General features: G+C 37.5%; 18 non-coding genes across 18 annotated transcripts; all 18 read right to left on the minus strand.

Moving 5' to 3' along the window:
* Nucleotides 1–406: 406 nt before the first annotated feature.
* On the minus strand, nt 407–478 carry TRNAG-UCC (transfer RNA glycine (anticodon UCC)). Its single transcript has one exon. It is a non-coding gene; the product is annotated as a tRNA-Gly (tRNA).
* A 428-nt stretch (nt 479–906) lies between these two features.
* Nucleotides 907–978, minus strand: TRNAG-UCC (transfer RNA glycine (anticodon UCC)). Its single transcript has one exon. It is a non-coding gene; the product is annotated as a tRNA-Gly (tRNA).
* A 428-nt stretch (nt 979–1,406) lies between these two features.
* Nucleotides 1,407–1,478, minus strand: TRNAG-UCC (transfer RNA glycine (anticodon UCC)). The gene has a single exon. It is a non-coding gene; the product is annotated as a tRNA-Gly (tRNA).
* Nucleotides 1,479–1,905: 427 nt separating this feature from the next.
* On the minus strand, nt 1,906–1,977 carry TRNAG-UCC (transfer RNA glycine (anticodon UCC)). The gene has a single exon. It is a non-coding gene; the product is annotated as a tRNA-Gly (tRNA).
* Nucleotides 1,978–2,905: 928 nt separating this feature from the next.
* On the minus strand, nt 2,906–2,977 carry TRNAG-UCC (transfer RNA glycine (anticodon UCC)). The gene has a single exon. It is a non-coding gene; the product is annotated as a tRNA-Gly (tRNA).
* A 428-nt stretch (nt 2,978–3,405) lies between these two features.
* Nucleotides 3,406–3,477, minus strand: TRNAG-UCC (transfer RNA glycine (anticodon UCC)). The gene has a single exon. It is a non-coding gene; the product is annotated as a tRNA-Gly (tRNA).
* A 428-nt stretch (nt 3,478–3,905) lies between these two features.
* On the minus strand, nt 3,906–3,977 carry TRNAG-UCC (transfer RNA glycine (anticodon UCC)). The gene has a single exon. It is a non-coding gene; the product is annotated as a tRNA-Gly (tRNA).
* A 428-nt stretch (nt 3,978–4,405) lies between these two features.
* TRNAG-UCC (transfer RNA glycine (anticodon UCC)) lies at nt 4,406–4,477 on the minus strand. The gene has a single exon. It is a non-coding gene; the product is annotated as a tRNA-Gly (tRNA).
* Nucleotides 4,478–5,905: 1,428 nt separating this feature from the next.
* Nucleotides 5,906–5,977, minus strand: TRNAG-UCC (transfer RNA glycine (anticodon UCC)). Its single transcript has one exon. It is a non-coding gene; the product is annotated as a tRNA-Gly (tRNA).
* A 428-nt stretch (nt 5,978–6,405) lies between these two features.
* On the minus strand, nt 6,406–6,477 carry TRNAG-UCC (transfer RNA glycine (anticodon UCC)). The gene has a single exon. It is a non-coding gene; the product is annotated as a tRNA-Gly (tRNA).
* A 928-nt stretch (nt 6,478–7,405) lies between these two features.
* On the minus strand, nt 7,406–7,477 carry TRNAG-UCC (transfer RNA glycine (anticodon UCC)). Its single transcript has one exon. It is a non-coding gene; the product is annotated as a tRNA-Gly (tRNA).
* A 428-nt stretch (nt 7,478–7,905) lies between these two features.
* On the minus strand, nt 7,906–7,977 carry TRNAG-UCC (transfer RNA glycine (anticodon UCC)). Its single transcript has one exon. It is a non-coding gene; the product is annotated as a tRNA-Gly (tRNA).
* A 428-nt stretch (nt 7,978–8,405) lies between these two features.
* On the minus strand, nt 8,406–8,477 carry TRNAG-UCC (transfer RNA glycine (anticodon UCC)). The gene has a single exon. It is a non-coding gene; the product is annotated as a tRNA-Gly (tRNA).
* Nucleotides 8,478–9,905: 1,428 nt separating this feature from the next.
* TRNAG-UCC (transfer RNA glycine (anticodon UCC)) lies at nt 9,906–9,977 on the minus strand. Its single transcript has one exon. It is a non-coding gene; the product is annotated as a tRNA-Gly (tRNA).
* A 428-nt stretch (nt 9,978–10,405) lies between these two features.
* TRNAG-UCC (transfer RNA glycine (anticodon UCC)) lies at nt 10,406–10,477 on the minus strand. Its single transcript has one exon. It is a non-coding gene; the product is annotated as a tRNA-Gly (tRNA).
* A 928-nt stretch (nt 10,478–11,405) lies between these two features.
* On the minus strand, nt 11,406–11,477 carry TRNAG-UCC (transfer RNA glycine (anticodon UCC)). Its single transcript has one exon. It is a non-coding gene; the product is annotated as a tRNA-Gly (tRNA).
* A 428-nt stretch (nt 11,478–11,905) lies between these two features.
* On the minus strand, nt 11,906–11,977 carry TRNAG-UCC (transfer RNA glycine (anticodon UCC)). The gene has a single exon. It is a non-coding gene; the product is annotated as a tRNA-Gly (tRNA).
* A 428-nt stretch (nt 11,978–12,405) lies between these two features.
* On the minus strand, nt 12,406–12,477 carry TRNAG-UCC (transfer RNA glycine (anticodon UCC)). Its single transcript has one exon. It is a non-coding gene; the product is annotated as a tRNA-Gly (tRNA).
* Nucleotides 12,478–12,842: the final 365 nt, after the last annotated feature.

The raw sequence follows: 12,842 nt of genomic DNA on the forward strand, positions 1-12,842 counted from the left end.
TAGTGGCCAATATGGAAATCACAACAACTGTTTGAAAGATATTTATAGCCTGCGCTGTAGCACCATTGGTGGAAGATATTCAAACAAAATTGGCAAATTGCATGACATTCACAATTCAAGATTTAGGCTCATCCATACTTAAGGTTTTTATGCACCATTGAACTGATATACAGTGGTATCAAAACTGAGAAAAGAAAAGACCTTTGATTTACTTGCATATGGCACCTCAGTGAACTTTGTAAAATGTATTTACAAATCTTTAATCAGGCAGTGGTGGAATCAAAAGTCATCTGCTAAGAAGGAATCATGATTTCTACAAAGATTTTAACATTTTCTATGGACCTTGTCATCTGAGCATATCTTAAGCAACAACTATAAGTGCGAAAACAGCACATAAGGAAAAAGATGCATTGGCCGGGAATCGAACCCGGGTCAACTGCTTGGAAGGCAGCTATGCTCACCACTATACCACCAATGCTTGAGCTCTTTTCGAATGCATATAGTGGCCAATATGGAAATCACAACAACTGTTTGAAAGATTTTTATAGCCTGCGCTGTAGCACCATTGGTGGTAGATATTCAAACAAAATTGGCAAATTGCATGACATTCACAATTCAAGATTTAGGCTCATCCATACTTAAGGTTTTTATGCACCATTGAACTGATATACAGTGGTATCAAAACTGAGAAAAGAAAAGACCTTTGATTTACTTGCATATGGCACCTCAGTGAACTTTGTAAAATGTATTTACAAATCTTTAATCAGGCAGTGATGGAATCAAAAGTCATCTGCTAAGAAGGAATCATGATTTCTACAAAGATTTTAACATTTTCTATGGACCTTGTCATCTGAGCATATCTTAAGCAACAACTATAAGTGCGAAAACAGCACATAAGGAAATGGATGCATTGGCCGGGAATCGAACCCGGGTCAACTGCTTGGAAGGCAGCTATGCTCACCACTATACCACCAATGCTTGAGCTCTTTTCGAATGCATATAGTGGCCAATATGGAAATCACAACAACTGTTTGAAAGATATTTATAGCCTGCGCTGTAGCACCATTGGTGGAAGATATTCAAACAAAATTGGCAAATTGCATGACATTCACAATTCAAGATTTAGGCTCATCCATACTTAAGGTTTTTATGCACCAATGAACTTACATACAGTGGTATCAAAACTGAGAAAAGAAAAGACCTTTGATTTACTTGCATATGGCACCTCAGTGAACTTTGTAAAATGTATTTACAAATCTTTAATCAGGCAGTGGTGGAATCAAAAGTCATCTGCTAAGAAGGAATCATGATTTCTACAAAGATTTTAACATTTTCTATGGACCTTGTCATCTGAGCATATCTTAAGCAACAACTATAAGTGCGAAAACAGCACATAAGGAAATGGATGCATTGGCCGGGAATCGAACCCGGGTCAACTGCTTGGAAGGCAGCTATGCTCACCACTATACCACCAATGCTTGAGCTCTTTTCAATGCATATAGTGGCCAATATGGAAATCACAACAACTGTTTGAAAGATATTTATAGCCTGCGCTGTAGCACCATTGGTGGAAGATATTCAAACAAAATTGGCAAATTGCATGACATTCACAATTCAAGATTTAGGCTCATCCATACTTAAGGTTTTTATGCACCAATGAACTTACATACAGTGGTATCAAAACTGAGAAAAGAAAAGACCTTCGATTTACTTGCATATGGCACCTCAGTGAACTTTGTAAAATGTATTTACAAATCTTTAATCAGGCAGTGGTGGAATCAAAAGTCATCTGCTAAGAAGGAATCATGATTTCTACAAAGATTTTAACATTTTCTATGGACCTTGTCATCTGAGCATATCTTAAGCAACAACTATAAGTGCGAAAACAGCACATAAGGAAAAGGATGCATTGGCCGGGAATCGACCCCGGGTCAACTGCTTGGAAGGCAGCTATGCTCACCACTATACCACCAATGCTTGAGCACTTTTCAAATGCATATAGTGGCCAATATGGAAATCACAACAACTGTTTGAAAGATTTTTATAGCCTGCGCTGTAGCACCATTGGTGGTAGATATTCAAACAAAATTGGCAAATTGCATGACATTCACAATTCAAGATTTAGGCTCATCCATACTTAAGGTTTTTATGCACCATTGAACTGATATACAGTGGTATCAAAACTGAGAAAAGAAAAGACCTTTGATGTACTTGCATATGGCACCTCAGTGAACTTTGTAAAATGTGTTTACAAATCTTTAATCATGCAGTGGTGGAATCAAAAGTCATCTGCTAAGAAGGAATCATGATTTCTACAAAGATTTTAACATTTTCTATGGACCTTGTCATCTGAGCATATCTTAAGCAACAACTATAAGTGCGAAAACAGCACATAAGGAAAAGGATGCAGTGGCCAGGAATCGAACCCGGGTCAACTGCTTGGAAGGCAGCTATGCTCACCACTATACCACCAATGCTTGAGCTCTTTTCAAATGCATATAGTGACCAATATGGAAATCACAACAACTGTTTGAAAGATATTTATAGCCTGCGCTGTAGCACCATTGGTGGAAGATATTCAAACAAAATTGGCAAATTGCATGACATTCACAATTCAAGATTTAGGCTCATCCATACTTAAGGTTTTTATGCACCAATGAACTTACATACAGTGGTATCAAAACTGAGAAAAGAAAAGAACTTTGATTTACTTGCATATGGCACCTCAGTGAACTTTGTAAAATGTATTTACAAATCTTTAATCAGGCAGTGGTGGAATCAAAAGTCATCTGCTAAGAAGGAATCATGATTTCTACAAAGATTTTAACATTTTCTATGGACCTTGTCATCTGAGCATATCTTAAGCAACAACTATAAGTGCGAAAACAGCACATAAGGAAAAGGATGCATTGGCCGGGAATCGAACCCGGGTCAACTGATTGGAAGGCAGCTATGCTCACCACTATACCACCAATGCTTGAGCACTTTTCAAATGCATATAGTGGCCAATATGGAAATCACAACAACTGTTTGAAAGATTTTTATAGCCTGCGCTGTAGCACCATTGGTGGTAGATATTCAAACAAAATTGGCAAATTGCATGACATTCACAATTCAAGATTTAGGCTCATCCATACTTAAGGTTTTTATGCACCATTGAACTGATATACAGTGGTATCAAAACTGAGAAAAGAAAAGACCTTTGATTTACTTGCATATGGCACCTCAGTGAACTTTGTAAAATGTATTTACAAATCTTTAATCAGGCAGTGGTGGAATCAAAAGTCATCTGCTAAGAAGGAATCATGATTTCTACAAAGATTTTAACATTTTCTATGGACCTTGTCATCTGAGCATATCTTAAGCAACAACTATAAGTGCGAAAACAGCACATAAGGAAAAGGATGCATTGGCCGGGAATCGAACCCGGGTCAACTGCTTGGAAGGCAGCTATGCTCACCACTATACCACCAATGCTTGAGCTCTTTTCGAATGCATATAGTGGCCAATATGGAAATCACAACAACTGTTTGAAAGATTTTTATAGCCTGCGCTGTAGCACCATTGGTGGTAGATATTCAAACAAAATTGGCAAATTGCATGACATTCACAATTCAAGATTTAGGCTCATCCATACTTAAGGTTTTTATGCACCATTGAACTGATATACAGTGGTATCAAAACTGAGAAAAGAAAAGACCTTTGATTTACTTGCATATGGCACCTCAGTGAACTTTGTAAAATGTATTTACAAATCTTTAATCAGGCAGTGATGGAATCAAAAGTCATCTGCTAAGAAGGAATCATGATTTCTACAAAGATTTTAACATTTTCTATGGACCTTGTCATCTGAGCATATCTTAAGCAACAACTATAAGTGCGAAAACAGCACATAAGGAAATGGATGCATTGGCCGGGAATCGAACCCGGGTCAACTGCTTGGAAGGCAGCTATGCTCACCACTATACCACCAATGCTTGAGCTCTTTTCGAATGCATATAGTGGCCAATATGGAAATCACAACAACTGTTTGAAAGATATTTATAGCCTGCGCTGTAGCACCATTGGTGGAAGATATTCAAACAAAATTGGCAAATTGCATGACATTCACAATTCAAGATTTAGGCTCATCCATACTTAAGGTTTTTATGCACCAATGAACTTACATACAGTGGTATCAAAACTGAGAAAAGAAAAGACCTTCGATTTACTTGCATATGGCACCTCAGTGAACTTTGTAAAATGTATTTACAAATCTTTAATCAGGCAGTGGTGGAATCAAAAGTCATCTGCTAAGAAGGAATCATGATTTCTACAAAGATTTTAACATTTTCTATGGACCTTGTCATCTGAGCATATCTTAAGCAACAACTATAAGTGCGAAAACAGCACATAAGGAAATGGATGCATTGTCCGGGAATCGAACCCGGGTCAACTGCTTGGAAGGCAGCTATGCTCACCACTATACCACCAATGCTTGAGCTCCTTTCGAATGCATATAGTGGCCAATATGGAAATCACAACAACTGTTTGAAAGATATTTATAGCCTGCGCTGTAGCACCATTGGTGGAAGATATTCAAACAAAATTGGCAAATTGCATGACATTCACAATTCAAGATTTAGGCTCATCCATACTTAAGGTTTTTATGCACCAATGAACTTACATACAGTGGTATCAAAACTGAGAAAAGAAAAGACCTTCGATTTACTTGCATATGGCACCTCAGTGAACTTTGTAAAATGTATTTACAAATCTTTAATCAGGCAGTGGTGGAATCAAAAGTCATCTGCTAAGAAGGAATCATGATTTCTACAAAGATTTTAACATTTTCTATGGACCTTGTCATCTGAGAATATCTTAAGCAACAACTATAAGTGCGAAAACAGCACATAAGGAAAAGGATGCAGTGGCCAGGAATCGAACCCGGGTCAACTGCTTGGAAGGCAGCTATGCTCACCACTATACCACCAATTCTTGAGCTGTTTTCAAATGCATATAGTGGCCAATATGGAAATCACAACAACTGTTTGAAAGATATTTAAAGCCTGCGCTGTAGCACCATTGGTGGAAAATATTCAAACAAAATTGGCAAATTGCATGACATTCACAATTCAAGATTTAGGCTCATCCATACTTAAGGTTTTTATGCACCAATGAACTTACATACAGTGGTATCAAAACTGAGAAAAGAAAAGACCTTTGATTTACTTGCATATGGCACCTCAGTGAACTTTGTAAAATGTATTTACAAATCTTTAATCAGGCAGTGGTGGAATCAAAAGTCATCTGCTAAGAAGGAATCATGATTTCTACAAAGATTTTAACATTTTCTATGGACCTTGTCATCTGAGCATATCTTAAGCAACAACTATAAGTGCGAAAACAGCACATAAGGAAAAGGATGCATTGGCCGGGAATCGAACCCGGGTCAACTGATTGGAAGGCAGCTATGCTCAACACTATACCACCAATGCTTGAGCACTTTTCAAATGCATATAGTGGCCAATATGGAAATCACAACAACTGTTTGAAAGATTTTTATAGCCTGCGCTGTAGCACCATTGGTGGTAGATATTCAAACAAAATTGGCAAATTGCATGACATTCACAATTCAAGATTTAGGCTCATCCATACTTAAGGTTTTTATGCACCATTGAACTGATATACAGTGGTATCAAAACTGAGAAAAGAAAAGACCTTTGATTTACTTGCATATGGCACCTCAGTGAACTTTGTAAAATGTATTTACAAATCTTTAATCAGGCAGTGGTGGAATCAAAAGTCATCTGCTAAGAAGGAATCATGATTTCTACAAAGATTTTAAAATTTTCTATGGACCTTGTCATCTGAGCATATCTTAAGCAACAACTATAAGTGCGAAAACAGCACATAAGGAAAAGGATGCATTGGCCGGGAATCGAACCCGGGTCAACTGCTTGGAAGGCAGCTATGCTCAACACTATACCACCAATGCTTGAGCTCTTTTCGAATGCATATAGTGGCCAATATGGAAATCACAACAACTGTTTGAAAGATATTTATAGCCTGCGCTGTAGCACCATTGGTGGAAGATATTCAAACAAAATTGGCAAATTGCATGACATTCACAATTCAAGATTTAGGCTCATCCATACTTAAGGTTTTTATGCACCAATGAACTTACATACAGTGGTATCAAAACTGAGAAAAGAAAAGACCTTCGATTTACTTGCATATGGCACCTCAGTGAACTTTGTAAAATGTATTCACAAATCTTTAATCAGGCAGTGGTGGAATCAAAAGTCATCTGCTAAGAAGGAATCACGATTTCTACAAAGATTTTAACATTTTCTATGGACCTTGTCATCTGAGCATATCTTAAGCAACAACTATAAGTGCGAAAACAGCACATAAGGAAAAGGATGCAGTGGCCAGGAATCGAACCTGGGTCAACTGCTTGGAAGGCAGCTATGCTCACCACTATACCACCAATGCTTGAGCTCTTTTCAAATGCATATAGTGGCCAATATGGAAATCACAACAACTGTTTGAAAGATATTTATAGCCTGCGCTGTAGCACCATTGGTGGAAGATATTCAAACAAAATTGGCAAATTGCATGACATTCACAATTCAAGATTTAGGCTCATCCATACTTAAGGTTTTTATGCACCATTGAACTGATATACAGTGGTATCAAAACTGAGAAAAGAAAAGACCTTTGATTTACTTGCATATGGCACCTCAGTGAACTTTGTAAAATGTATTTACAAATCTTTAATCAGGCAGTGGTGGAATCAAAAGTCATCTGCTAAGAAGGAATCATGATTTCTACAAAGATTTTAACATTTTCTATGGACCTTGTCATCTGAGCATATCTTAAGCAACAACTATAAGTGCGAAAACAGCACATAAGGAAAAGGATGCAGTGGCCAGGAATCGAACCCGGGTCAACTGCTTGGAAGGCAGCTATGCTCACCACTATACCACCAATGCTTGAGCTCTTTTCAAATGCATATAGTGACCAATATGGAAATCACAACAACTGTTTGAAAGATATTTATAGCCTGCGCTGTAGCACCATTGGTGGAAGATATTCAAACAAAATTGGCAAATTGCATGACATTCACAATTCAAGATTTAGGCTCATCCATACTTAAGGTTTTTATGCACCAATGAACTTACATACAGTGGTATCAAAACTGAGAAAAGAAAAGAACTTTGATTTACTTGCATATGGCACCTCAGTGAACTTTGTAAAATGTATTTACAAATCTTTAATCAGGCAGTGGTGGAATCAAAAGTCATCTGCTAAGAAGGAATCATGATTTCTACAAAGATTTTAACATTTTCTATGGACCTTGTCATCTGAGCATATCTTAAGCAACAACTATAAGTGCGAAAACAGCACATAAGGAAAAGGATGCATTGGCCGGGAATCGAACCCGGGTCAACTGATTGGAAGGCAGCTATGCTCACCACTATACCACCAATGCTTGAGCACTTTTCAAATGCATATAGTGGCCAATATGGAAATCACAACAACTGTTTGAAAGATTTTTATAGCCTGCGCTGTAGCACCATTGGTGGTAGATATTCAAACAAAATTGGCAAATTGCATGACATTCACAATTCAAGATTTAGGCTCATCCATACTTAAGGTTTTTATGCACCATTGAACTGATATACAGTGGTATCAAAACTGAGAAAAGAAAAGACCTTTGATTTACTTGCATATGGCACCTCAGTGAACTTTGTAAAATGTATTTACAAATCTTTAATCAGGCAGTGGTGGAATCAAAAGTCATCTGCTAAGAAGGAATCATGATTTCTACAAAGATTTTAACATTTTCTATGGACCTTGTCATCTGAGCATATCTTAAGCAACAACTATAAGTGCGAAAACAGCACATAAGGAAAAGGATGCATTGGCCGGGAATCGAACCCGGGTCAACTGCTTGGAAGGCAGCTATGCTCACCACTATACCACCAATGCTTGAGCTCTTTTCGAATGCATATAGTGGCCAATATGGAAATCACAACAACTGTTTGAAAGATATTTATAGCCTGCGCTGTAGCACCATTGGTGGAAGATATTCAAACAAAATTGGCAAATTGCATGACATTCACAATTCAAGATTTAGGCTCATCCATACTTAAGGTTTTTATGCACCAATGAACTTACATACAGTGGTATCAAAACTGAGAAAAGAAAAGACCTTCGATTTACTTGCATATGGCACCTCAGTGAACTTTGTAAAATGTATTTACAAATCTTTAATCAGGCAGTGGTGGAATCAAAAGTCATCTGCTAAGAAGGAATCATGATTTCTACAAAGATTTTAACATTTTCTATGGACCTTGTCATCTGAGCATATCTTAAGCAACAACTATAAGTGCGAAAACAGCACATAAGGAAATGGATGCATTGTCCGGGAATCGAACCCGGGTCAACTGCTTGGAAGGCAGCTATGCTCACCACTATACCACCAATGCTTGAGCTCCTTTCGAATGCATATAGTGGCCAATATGGAAATCACAACAACTGTTTGAAAGATATTTATAGCCTGCGCTGTAGCACCATTGGTGGAAGATATTCAAACAAAATTGGCAAATTGCATGACATTCACAATTCAAGATTTAGGCTCATCCATACTTAAGGTTTTTATGCACCAATGAACTTACATACAGTGGTATCAAAACTGAGAAAAGAAAAGACCTTCGATTTACTTGCATATGGCACCTCAGTGAACTTTGTAAAATGTATTTACAAATCTTTAATCAGGCAGTGGTGGAATCAAAAGTCATCTGCTAAGAAGGAATCATGATTTCTACAAAGATTTTAACATTTTCTATGGACCTTGTCATCTGAGAATATCTTAAGCAACAACTATAAGTGCGAAAACAGCACATAAGGAAAAGGATGCAGTGGCCAGGAATCGAACCCGGGTCAACTGCTTGGAAGGCAGCTATGCTCACCACTATACCACCAATTCTTGAGCTGTTTTCAAATGCATATAGTGGCCAATATGGAAATCACAACAACTGTTTGAAAGATATTTAAAGCCTGCGCTGTAGCACCATTGGTGGAAAATATTCAAACAAAATTGGCAAATTGCATGACATTCACAATTCAAGATTTAGGCTCATCCATACTTAAGGTTTTTATGCACCAATGAACTTACATACAGTGGTATCAAAACTGAGAAAAGAAAAGACCTTTGATTTACTTGCATATGGCACCTCAGTGAACTTTGTAAAATGTATTTACAAATCTTTAATCAGGCAGTGGTGGAATCAAAAGTCATCTGCTAAGAAGGAATCATGATTTCTACAAAGATTTTAACATTTTCTATGGACCTTGTCATCTGAGCATATCTTAAGCAACAACTATAAGTGCGAAAACAGCACATAAGGAAAAGGATGCATTGGCCGGGAATCGAACCCGGGTCAACTGATTGGAAGGCAGCTATGCTCAACACTATACCACCAATGCTTGAGCACTTTTCAAATGCATATAGTGGCCAATATGGAAATCACAACAACTGTTTGAAAGATTTTTATAGCCTGCGCTGTAGCACCATTGGTGGTAGATATTCAAACAAAATTGGCAAATTGCATGACATTCACAATTCAAGATTTAGGCTCATCCATACTTAAGGTTTTTATGCACCATTGAACTGATATACAGTGGTATCAAAACTGAGAAAAGAAAAGACCTTTGATTTACTTGCATATGGCACCTCAGTGAACTTTGTAAAATGTATTTACAAATCTTTAATCAGGCAGTGGTGGAATCAAAAGTCATCTGCTAAGAAGGAATCATGATTTCTACAAAGATTTTAAAATTTTCTATGGACCTTGTCATCTGAGCATATCTTAAGCAACAACTATAAGTGCGAAAACAGCACATAAGGAAAAGGATGCATTGGCCGGGAATCGAACCCGGGTCAACTGCTTGGAAGGCAGCTATGCTCAACACTATACCACCAATGCTTGAGCTCTTTTCGAATGCATATAGTGGCCAATATGGAAATCACAACAACTGTTTGAAAGATATTTATAGCCTGCGCTGTAGCACCATTGGTGGAAGATATTCAAACAAAATTGGCAAATTGCATGACATTCACAATTCAAGATTTAGGCTCATCCATACTTAAGGTTTTTATGCACCAATGAACTTACATACAGTGGTATCAAAACTGAGAAAAGAAAAGACCTTCGATTTACTTGCATATGGCACCTCAGTGAACTTTGTAAAATGTATTCACAAATCTTTAATCAGGCAGTGGTGGAATCAAAAGTCATCTGCTAAGAAGGAATCACGATTTCTACAAAGATTTTAACATTTTCTATGGACCTTGTCATCTGAGCATATCTTAAGCAACAACTATAAGTGCGAAAACAGCACATAAGGAAAAGGATGCAGTGGCCAGGAATCGAACCTGGGTCAACTGCTTGGAAGGCAGCTATGCTCACCACTATACCACCAATGCTTGAGCTCTTTTCAAATGCATATAGTGGCCAATATGGAAATCACAACAACTGTTTGAAAGATATTTATAGCCTGCGCTGTAGCACCATTGGTGGAAGATATTCAAACAAAATTGGCAAATTGCATGACATTCACAATTCAAGATTTAGGCTCATCCATACTTAAGGTTTTTATGCACCATTGAACTGATATACAGTGGTATCAAAACTGAGAAAAGAAAAGACCTTTGATTTACTTGCATATGGCACCTCAGTGAACTTTGTAAAATGTATTTACAAATCTTTAATCAGGCAGTGGTGGAATCAAAAGTCATCTGCTAAGAAGGAATCATGATTTCTACAAAGATTTTAACATTTTCTATGGACCTTGTCATCTGAGCATATCTTAAGCAACAACTATAAGTGCGAAAACAGCACATAAGGAAAAGGATGCAGTGGCCAGGAATCGAACCCGGGTCAACTGCTTGGAAGGCAGCTATGCTCACCACTATACCACCAATGCTTGAGCTCTTTTCAAATGCATATAGTGACCAATATGGAAATCACAACAACTGTTTGAAAGATATTTATAGCCTGCGCTGTAGCACCATTGGTGGAAGATATTCAAACAAAATTGGCAAATTGCATGACATTCACAATTCAAGATTTAGGCTCATCCATACTTAAGGTTTTTATGCACCAATGAACTTACATACAGTGGTATCAAAACTGAGAAAAGAAAAGAACTTTGATTTACTTGCATATGGCACCTCAGTGAACTTTGTAAAATGTATTTACAAATCTTTAATCAGGCAGTGGTGGAATCAAAAGTCATCTGCTAAGAAGGAATCATGATTTCTACAAAGATTTTAACATTTTCTATGGACCTTGTCATCTGAGCATATCTTAAGCAACAACTATAAGTGCGAAAACAGCACATAAGGAAAAGGATGCATTGGCCGGGAATCGAACCCGGGTCAACTGATTGGAAGGCAGCTATGCTCACCACTATACCACCAATGCTTGAGCACTTTTCAAATGCATATAGTGGCCAATATGGAAATCACAACAACTGTTTGAAAGATTTTTATAGCCTGCGCTGTAGCACCATTGGTGGTAGATATTCAAACAAAATTGGCAAATTGCATGACATTCACAATTCAAGATTTAGGCTCATCCATACTTAAGGTTTTTATGCACCATTGAACTGATATACAGTGGTATCAAAACTGAGAAAAGAAAAGACCTTTGATTTACTTGCATATGGCACCTCAGTGAACTTTGTAAAATGTATTTACAAATCTTTAATCAGGCAGTGGTGGAATCAAAAGTCATCTGCTAAGAAGGAATCATGATTTCTACAAAGATTTTAACATTTTCTATGGACCTTGTCATCTGAGCATATCTTAAGCAACAACTATAAGTGCGAAAACAGCACATAAGGAAAAGGATGCATTGGCCGGGAATCGAACCCGGGTCAACTGCTTGGAAGGCAGCTATGCTCACCACTATACCACCAATGCTTGAGCTCTTTTCGAATGCATATAGTGGCCAATATGGAAATCACAACAACTGTTTGAAAGATATTTATAGCCTGCGCTGTAGCACCATTGGTGGAAGATATTCAAACAAAATTGGCAAATTGCATGACATTCACAATTCAAGATTTAGGCTCATCCATACTTAAGGTTTTTATGCACCAATGAACTTACATACAGTGGTATCAAAACTGAGAAAAGAAAAGACCTTCGATTTACTTGCATATGGCACCTCAGTGAACTTTGTAAAATGTATTTACAAATCTTTAATCAGGCAGTGGTGGAATCAAAAGTCATCTGCTAAGAAGGAATCATGATTTCTACAAAGATTTTAACATTTTCTATGGACCTTGTCATCTGAGCATATCTTAAGCAACAACTATAAGTGCGAAAACAGCACATAAGGAAATGGATGCATTGTCCGGGAATCGAACCCGGGTCAACTGCTTGGAAGGCAGCTATGCTCACCACTATACCACCAATGCTTGAGCTCCTTTCGAATGCATATAGTGGCCAATATGGAAATCACAACAACTGTTTGAAAGATATTTATAGCCTGCGCTGTAGCACCATTGGTGGAAGATATTCAAACAAAATTGGCAAATTGCATGACATTCACAATTCAAGATTTAGGCTCATCCATACTTAAGGTTTTTATGCACCAATGAACTTACATACAGTGGTATCAAAACTGAGAAAAGAAAAGACCTTCGATTTACTTGCATATGGCACCTCAGTGAACTTTGTAAAATGTATTTACAAATCTTTAATCAGGCAGTGGTGGAATCAAAAGTCATCTGCTAAGAAGGAATCATGATTTCTACAAAGATTTTAACATTTTCTATGGACC

Source organism: Pseudophryne corroboree, chromosome 4 (assembly GCF_028390025.1).
Source record: "Pseudophryne corroboree isolate aPseCor3 chromosome 4, aPseCor3.hap2, whole genome shotgun sequence".
Lineage (NCBI taxonomy): Eukaryota > Metazoa > Chordata > Amphibia > Anura > Myobatrachidae > Pseudophryne > Pseudophryne corroboree.